Here is a 9,605-nt window from a genome sequence, read left to right as displayed (position 1 = left end):
CTTGCATTTATGAGTTGCTTCAGGTACATCTTCGAGCATACGTAGTTGCAGTAGAGCATTCTAGAAACGTTTAGTGTATTGGGAAATAGGTTCACGATCCCTTTGTTGGAAAAGATCCCATTGCTTGATGGCTTTTTCATGGAATTGAAGAGGAAGGAAATTCTGCAAAAATTTCTTTTGGAAAGTCTCCCAAGTAGTGGGGCAATCAATGCTCTTGCGGACCACAGTCCACCATAAGGATACTCGGTCAACTAAATGGTTAGTGATACATTTAATTTTGTCTTTCTCAGCATATTTTTCTTCATGGAAGTAATCATCAAATTAACTTATAAAAGCAAGTACAGTCTTTCCATCGCGTGATCCATTGAAAGTACGAAATTTGAAGTTTCTTTTACTTATCTTTGTTTCTTTGCGAATGGATTGGGCTTGAAGTGTTGCATCGATGGTACGTCGTATAAGATCTTCGGGTTACGATCCATCTTGGTCGGTGGTAGATCATTGCAAATTGGCCAATTGAACTTGCAAAGCTTGTCGGGCTCTTCGTTCTTCTTCAAGCTGCATCATAATCAAATCCAAATTTTGCTCCATTGTTGGTTCGGGTAAATCTCCTTTAGCCATAAGATCATCCATGTTTTGTTCAGTCATCCTGCAAAATTCCAAAAGATCTCACACACTTAAAATCTTGTTAGCGGGATGAGTGTAGCTCAAAGAAGGGTTTACAAGGCTTGTATATTTTGTTTGGCTTTTGTAGTATCTCTCCTTTACGATTGTGGTATTCGTTGTCACAATCGTTTTCCAAGAGAATAGTGTTGCGTATAAACTACGTATAGTCTGTATGTGAACTTCTGTTTTTGCTGAAACTAGTTCAGCAACTGAAACTAGTTCAGCAAGTCTGCAAGTGTGAACGGGGACTTCTAGAGAGCAATAGACTGATTCGTGTGCTTCTGAGTACGAACTGCCGCTATGGTAATGGTTGAAGATGACTTTTGTAACTTTGATGATTTGGAGAACTAAGAAAGCTTAGAGTTAAAAGCTTAAGTAACCAAGCCTGATTTTCGTGGACAAGAGGACATCTTCAGCCGAATTGGCGGCAGTGAGTTTATACTAACGCCGCAGGTGGAAAAATTCGTGATATAAAGCTTTTCAATAAGCTTATTCTTTCAAGCTTATGACTTATCCCTTTAAGCTTTGTAAGCTTTTAAGCTATGGAGGAAAGTTTTCTTATTTGTATCACGACTTGATGAAGGAAGTATCCGCGTGGTCCTCTGCCTACAAAGGTTGGTCTCTCGCGATCAGAGGGTACAGAAGGGGGTTCTTGACTACCAGGAACACGCTGGTATCGACCGTTCGCGATGAGACTGACTGTAGAGCTCGATCGTTCCAGGAGCTCCGACTTCACACGAGATGGTAAGCGATTGAAAGCTCTCGATCTCAGCTTCGCTCTGATACCACTGGAGCACAGATCAGACGCCGTATGCGTGTGTAGTGAGCGTCAGAAGGTCCCCAAGAACAAAAGAACTCTACTTTTTACACAAAAACCAATGAAGAAAGCTTGCATGACATGAACAAGAGACCAATTGGGTACAATCTTCCCCCATGCCTTGTGTGAGCGCTCCACAAAGCATGTATTTAATATATTATTCATCTTCAAGCTCAAATAATAGTCCAATTTACAAAATAGCACGCTTTAGCTTTTGAGTTTGCTTTTGTGCCACTAAATAATTAAAGCTAATGGGCGCCCAAGAAGTCAGGCGGTACCCAAATACAATGTCCAATACAAATATTTAAATCGTGCGCCCATGCGCATACAAAAATAATAAATAAATATCAAGCGCTTTAATAAATAAGCACGACAAAATATAGGCGCTATGTCTAAGATACGAGCCCATCAACAATTGACGATAATTTGAATACGCGCTATCCTCCAATGCTTTCCAATGCCACCGCTGCTCACTCTACACATCAACTGAAGCATTTACAATTGTTAGAAAAATAAGACAATTAAAGTGACAAAAGTAAATACCTAGCAGTCTTCAGCTACAAAAATAAATTGGTTAGAAATCAATCCTAATCTTAATTTATTACGAGTGCACACTCTAAACTCATAAATGTTTATTAATTTAAATATGTATTTTGTGGAATCACCCGCTATGGAATCACCCATGTACACATAAAATTAACAAAATGCCCGAAAAGGATAGGCGTCCACATCGACTTTTTGCACAAAGAATCCACTTTGTGTATGAGCCCCGATAATAAAATTTTACGGAATCCACTGCAAAACCTCACGGAATCTACCGTGGCACGGAATCCACCGTGGAATATGCCTCCTGGTATCAGTATTGCATTTAGATTTGTGATATTTCAGTTTAAGGGGCTAGTAGTATGAGGAATTGGTGCTAGTGTCCATGCATTGAAGCATAGGTTTGGTGAAAATCATGAAAGGGTTACTTTTTCCATATCACAAAGTGTTGATTTGATGAATATTATTTGTGCACTAGGATCATATGCACTTTGCATGACACATGACATGGTATCAGTCATGGATTGCATAGCAATTATCTTCCTAGGATATGACTTATACGTGGAGTGGAGAGGAACCTAAGCTGTAGGTTAGTTGTTCGTCTTCTAAGGGAATTATTTGGTAAGGACACATGGTATCTCCTAGACTGTGTTAAAAATGAAAGAGTGGAGTTTTTATCGTGTGTACTTTTTGTTGAAGCAACACATCTTGGGGCCAATCCTTGAGATATAGGAGAGTCACAGTGGAGCTGTGGTGATTAGTCAAGGGGAGCTTTCTTATGTTTGTGTTACGAGGCACTATGCCTATATGTTATGGGATCTCTCTCTGAGGAGAAGAGAATGTAAACGTTGGACTACATATCAGGTACAAACACATAATTAAGTCTATCCAGTGTACATCGGTGTATTACAGATGTTCCAGGCCCGCGAGGCCATGTGGTGGGGTTGTCTATTTTGTGCACGAGGTCGGGCTAGTGCCATAGCCAATGCCAGCCCATTTTAGGTCCCATCAGAGCCTCCCATATTTTTTACACCATGTCATATGTTGGTGGACTGAAGTTTTTAAGATTTATTACACTAGACAAGTCTCTATGTAGCATATCTAGATTACGATTGACTAAGTGATATATGTAAAAGTTAAAATTTTTATGTTTAGACCATGGGCAAAGAATCTCATGACATTCACCCCTCCTAACCTGCACATCCTTTGGCATGTGCCACTTTGTGCTACTTTCATATTCTTTCATGTCCTCTTCTCCATCTTTGAAGTCATCTTCTTCCTCCGTGTCTTCATGCTCTTGGATTATATCCAAGTCTTCTAACAACACCATATTGGGGAATATGGAAATTTCCAATAAGTTTGGGACACATGGTCAAATCTTTGGATTTGCCATAACTTGAACACTATAACTCCAAATCAAGCGCTCTATTAGCTTAATAGATTCTATTTTTCAAGCGCTTTCTAATGATAGGTCACATCATATGGTTTTGAGAAACTTATTGGCATGTTATACGAGTGCCACCTTTTTAGTATTCAAAAAATGGGAATTGGAAGATTCCCAAACTCACTAATATTGTGTTTAACTCATATGTTGAACTTTCTCTTCATTTGAATAGCTTGATTCTTTTTCCAGCTATGGGTATCTTCATGCTTGTTCCATCCAATTTGGCCAATGAATATGTAGCATTGTCATGTACTATCATTATCACATATGGGCTAAACCAACACTTTACCACCATCTTCCTAGAGGCATTGTATTGTTTGTCTAGGCTGCTGTCATAGACAAGCACCCAGTCATTTTCTTGGATAGCTCTTGGCTGAAGTCAATGCCGCCTATCAAATCTTCTTTTTTCTTTAGTCTTGTTGTTTTTAACTTCTCAATAGCTACCTAAACATCTTCAGGCCTTCTTTCTAGCTGCCATATGCATAAAGTCAGCAACTCTTCTCTACTGATGTCTTTCTCCCAAGAAAGAAAACTCCATGTAAGAATAGATTATTCAATTGGCATAATTGGTTGTTGTCCATGCATAAGTTCAATTGGCATATAGCCAGTTATGGTACTATGAGTAGTTCGGTCATCCCATAATGCAAAAGGTAGCATTTTAGGTCAATCTTTGATCTTTTCTCTATAAGACTTTGCTAAAGCTTTGAGAATAGGCTCATATCCTCTCTCACTTTTCCCATTTCCTTCAGGATTGTAGGCTAATGGCAAAGCCAACTTAATACCCAATTGAGCAAAGAAGTTGTGTGCCTCATTAGCATCCAACTCTCCTCTATCTGTGGTTACTTTACCAACATAGCCATATCTGCAAAATACTTCTTCAAGCAAAAAGTGACAAACAGCTTGAGTGGTCTTGGTTGTTAAAGCTTTACAGTCAACTTGATTAGTTAGATCTTCTCTTGCAAGCACTAAATACCACATTTTCCATATTCATGTAGGCATGGTTACAAGATCAATAACCCATCTATAATGTATAGACAAGGGATAGGTTAGTTGTAACCCATCTCAATGCTTAACCATAGAGTACATCTGACACACATAACAAGTTTCAACAAAATGCTCTATGTCCCAATACATGTTCTGCCACCAATATTTTTCTTTGACTTTAATGAAGGTTCCCCATATGCCTCTATGGCCAGTATACAAGCTTTCATGAAGTTCCTTCATTACCTGTTGTTGCAATCTTTTGTTACCTAAAACTTGGACAGGCACTCCTTTCTTCTTCTTTGCATGCTTCCATAGATGCCCATTTTTAAGAAAGAAGCCATAAGCCTTTCTCTTAATATGCTTGAACTCCTCATCAGTCATCCAAGTCTCCTTTTTCTTCATTGTGCTCAAATATTGGCCAATCTTCAGCCAATCTTCTTCATAATCTTCTTCAAGGAAATGAACTAGGACTTGAGCAATGCAATGAGCATGTTGGCTTTTAGTCGACCACCCTTCTTCCATAGACAAATCTTTGTTTTTTGTAGTTGTTTGCTGATTTATAGTAGTATCTTTTCTTGTTCTTACTGTACCATTAAAAAGATCAGCTTCACTTGGAGTTTTTAGCTTTGGTTCTGTATTTGCAGCAACTGAAAATATATTTGTAGCTATCCTGGAATGAAATTCAGCAAATATAGATTCTTCAACTTCATCTTCTTCCATCAGTTCTTCTTCATTATTATATCTTGCACGTGACAGCATGTCAACAATTAGATTCTCCTTTCCTGCTTTAATTTGGGGTTGAGAGATTTAATATATGCAATCCATCTTAGCATAGCAATGCAGGGTGTAGAGTAGTTGGCAATCATGCCCAAGAGTGGAAGACAATGAGTTTCTACCACTACGGAAGCACCTATAAAGTATTCACGATCACACTTTAATGCTATTACAACTCCCCACCATTCCCTTTTTACTTGTGCATACCTTATTTAACGTTCATTGAGAACCTTTGCTCCAAAATGAATTGCATACCTGTTACTTTCAAGGTTTTCTTGAACAACAGCCCATCCTATCCCAATGGGACTTGTATCCACAGTAAGGATGATGGGCTGACCATTTGAATAATCAGTCCTTTTGAGAGTGGGGGCTGAAATTAACAACTTCTTTAGTTTGCATATAGTGAGAGTATGATCTTTACCCCAAGAGAATTTTTGGCATTTTCTTAATAATTGATAGAGATTTTTGGCTACATGAGCAAAATGTGGTATCCATATGGGATATAATACACATGCGCCAATTAATCTTCCTACCTCTAAAATATTTGTGCAATTTTCTTGCATTTTGTTGATGGCATCTATCTTGATTGGCAAAGATTTGCGTCCATAGGGATCACACAGATGTTTGAATACTAGGACTTCTTCAATTCCAAAATCGATTTAGCTCCAAAAAGGGTAAGATGAACCTCTTCCAGCTTTGTCAAAATCATGTCACAATCATGAATATGGTTAACTACAAATGTCTTGCAGCCATCTTCTTCAAGCTCCTTGTTCTTTTCATAGACTTCACATCCCTTGATAGGTACATCATCAAGAAATGGAAGAGTAAGCTGTGGAATAAACTCCCTTAAGACTTTGTGCATGGCACTCATCATATGGGCTACGGAGTTTGTTGCACCTTGTGGTAGATTGCACATGCGGACCAATCCAAGAGGCGTCTTCATTGTGGTAATGTCTCAGCTTTCTAATGAAAGCTAAAATTGGTCAAACCCTGAATATAGGGCACCCATAGAATAAATTGCTCTATTTGCAAAAGCTTCAGGAAACTCGTCAACAATTGGACCCGAATCAACATTTCAGATTGTGACACGATTAACAGGCTGTAGATCTTGAATGAATCGTAAAGATCCATTTTTCTTGGGCACGGTAAACTATCGATTTGGTAAGGTACTGAAGAATGTTCTAAAATCTTCATTCTAATCTTTTCATTTAGAAGTTTCAGTAATTTGGGCAAATGCGCCCTTGGAACGGGAATGGACTTGAGGTTCCAAGGCACATGTGGGATGTAAAAATGACCATAGAAGCCACAATATTTGGATCCACACATCCTATTTCACTTGGTTGAAATGCAAAAGCTTTACCATGTTTCATTAGCATTTGCATAAAAGAATATTTTTCAACCGGTAAAAGGAAAGAATTATCACCTATTTTGAGCTCTTTTATACTTTCAGATGTAAACCTGTGTCCAATAGTGGAAGGATCTCAAAGACCTGGCTGATTTAGTGCCCTATTAGCTAGCCCTTCACTTTGAGGAGGTAGTGGGACTTCCATAGACTTGACTTCCTTTTCCACCGTCTTGTATTTTGTCTCCACTTGCACTTTAGGCTTGTTAAGTAAACCAATATCTTTCTGTTCAACAAATTCTTGAATTGTTTGATAAAAATTCAATGTACATACTTCTATGGATTGATTTTCAGCTTGATTTTATGCATGAGCAACTGCATATATTTCAGCCATTGTGTCTATGGTAATCATCCCAAAAAAGATGCCCAAAATATCTTCATTTTCAGCCATTATGTCATAAGTTTTCAGCTCCCTTTTAACATGACATAAATATTTTCTTTCAGCTTTAGTCATGACTCGAAGAGACTTATAACAGCCCATACTATTGGCTATAGATACATGCAAATTTGCTAGAGACACAGTTTTTGTAGCATAAGGAGGTACAATCTTTTTACATGATGCACTGCCATAGCCTCCTTTTATAGCAGTGCATCCCGAAAACCCTTGAATTCTTGGGCATTAGGAGGTACAAGATAATCACACAATCAATCTTTGTTTCGATGATGGTTAACACACACAATAAGAAATTAGACTACTCGTTCATTATCCTTGCTTTGGATTCTAGCATAGGAAGAACCATCATCAATAGCTTTTGTTTCCAAGCGGGCTTCATAAATGTAGGATTGTCCAAGAATGATAGGGTAACTACAAGAGTCTTGAATAAAGAAATGAAAATTTTCTTTTATGTCTCCAATAGTTACCTGCACATTATGACATGCAACATATAACTCTCTTGAAGAATTGTTTGTAACTCTCATTCGCCAGCCTAGATCAATGTCTATGGGCCATTCATCGCTTTCATAGAGACTCCTAGCCATGATTTTTATCTCAGAACCATGGTTGCAAAGTGCAATACATGTGTTTTTTTTTCTCCAATTTTGACAACTGTCTCCATTGTTGCTCTTGCCCAATGTGTACGGGAGTAGTGACTGCTTGGAATGAATCGAGCTTCTTCTTCATCATGCATGTGATGTAGATGACCTTCTTTTTGAGAGGTGGACTGCCCAGCTGGTTTGGACGAGCCGACCATTACATTTTCAACCTTCACTTCTTTAATTTTTGCATCCATGCTTTCTTTATCTTTAGCTTCAATTGCTGCAATTAACTCTTTAACAGCTTCAAGCTGAATTCCTTGTGCAGTCAGCTTCTCTTCATCCTACACAAAAACTCAAAGAGCTTGCAAAAAAGCATGCACTGTTTCTTCAGCATCATCACCAACATATTGTCTTTTTCTATTGATCACATTAATAATTACATCATGAGATTCACGTTTGGCAATCCCAAGAATTTTGCCTAATGTAAACTCAATTTTACTTCCTAGAATTCGATCTTCTAGGACTTATTTGAGATTGGTTACAGTTTCTATGTCAGGCTGCAAATTTGTAGCTTGGCTACTTGCCTTTCTTCTTTCCTTTGGCCTTCTTTGTTTGTGGCACATCTTCCACCTCTTGTTCCAGGATTATATTTTCAGCAGGCTTTGGTTGTTTAGGCATTCTTCTAGTTACTCGTTTTGGAGGGCCAGAAGAGGAAGGGCCAGGTTCATCTTCTCTTCTTCTCTTTCTTCAATCAAGACCTCTTTATGATTGATGTCAGCCAAATGTGCAAAAGTGGAAAAACAATCTATCGATTCTTTCCAACCAGTTATTCCTTGAATGCACTAATTGGCATTAGTGAAATCATCTTTGGCAGCTTTGTTATGTTTCATTTGATCTAATGCATGCATCCATACTTTAGATTGCACATTGGCTTTACATGTTTTCGAATTCGATTTAGTTGGTTCGATTTGTAGCCCATAAGTAGCTGCATCAATTGCGGCGTAGGCATTTTTTACAACTAAATCTTCTAATCTTTTCTTCATTCCACCTTGCCAAAATTTGGCTCCAGTGGAAAACTAGTTTCAGCTGCATGAATTTTTTTGTCTTTCCAAAGGACAAGCTTCTATGCTTCAGTCTCACGAATGTTAGAACACTCCCTCTTGTCATGTTGTTGGCTATCACACCGAATACAACGCCTCTTAAAGCCTTCTCTCATGGGTCTTTGAGTTGATGATCGTCCTCGTTCTTCAACTTTGACATCCAGCTTCTCCACCTTGGAACTAATTTCTATAAGATTCACATGAAGGTCATGCATGCTTTTAATGAGTTCATCCATGACATCATTTTTACAAGGAACAGAAGAAGAAAGAGTTGGTTGATTAGTTAAAAGAATAGGGGATTTTAATGGTGAAACATGCTCCATTAATGGAGTTCTTGGAGTTAAAGTAGAGCCCAGTCGCATCTGCTCTCTTTGAGCAATCATATTAACTGTATCAGTAACATCTGTCCATGTAGTGTTGACTCCTGATTCGAAGGTAGCATCCTCTAGGTGATCTGCAGGCTTCTCTTATAGATTGGGATTTGCAGCCTTAAGAAATAATTCAATCTTCTCACCTTCCATACTTTGTTGGTATTCAGCATCGAGTTGTCCAAATTTACTTTCAAATTCATGGTATAAAGCTATTGCAGCTAAACCTAATCAGTGATCCATGGTAGAAGGATATTTTGGGGTTTAAGAGTTTAGACTCTAGAGATGGTAGAGATAGGAGAAGAGTTGAAGGTTTCAAGCAAAATCCTTGAAGATGTTTAATAGGTGTCGAGATGGCAAAAAATGGCAGAAAATGAAGAAAAAAGCGAAAAAAGCATGGAAGAAGAGCAAAGACACGCAGGCGACCTCTAGAAGCAGTCGAGACCAAAGGCGCAATTTTAAATGAAAGGCGCCTCAAAAAACTTGGAAAACTCTTGTAAAAGAGTGCTAGGCTCCCTCCTATGCCAATTGTAAA

This window comes from Lygodium microphyllum, chromosome 20, assembly GCF_053477565.2.
Source record: "Lygodium microphyllum isolate KBCC chromosome 20, Lygodium_microphyllum_v1.1.10, whole genome shotgun sequence".
Lineage (NCBI taxonomy): Eukaryota > Viridiplantae > Streptophyta > Polypodiopsida > Schizaeales > Lygodiaceae > Lygodium > Lygodium microphyllum.
This window is presented reverse-complemented; position numbering follows the sequence as displayed.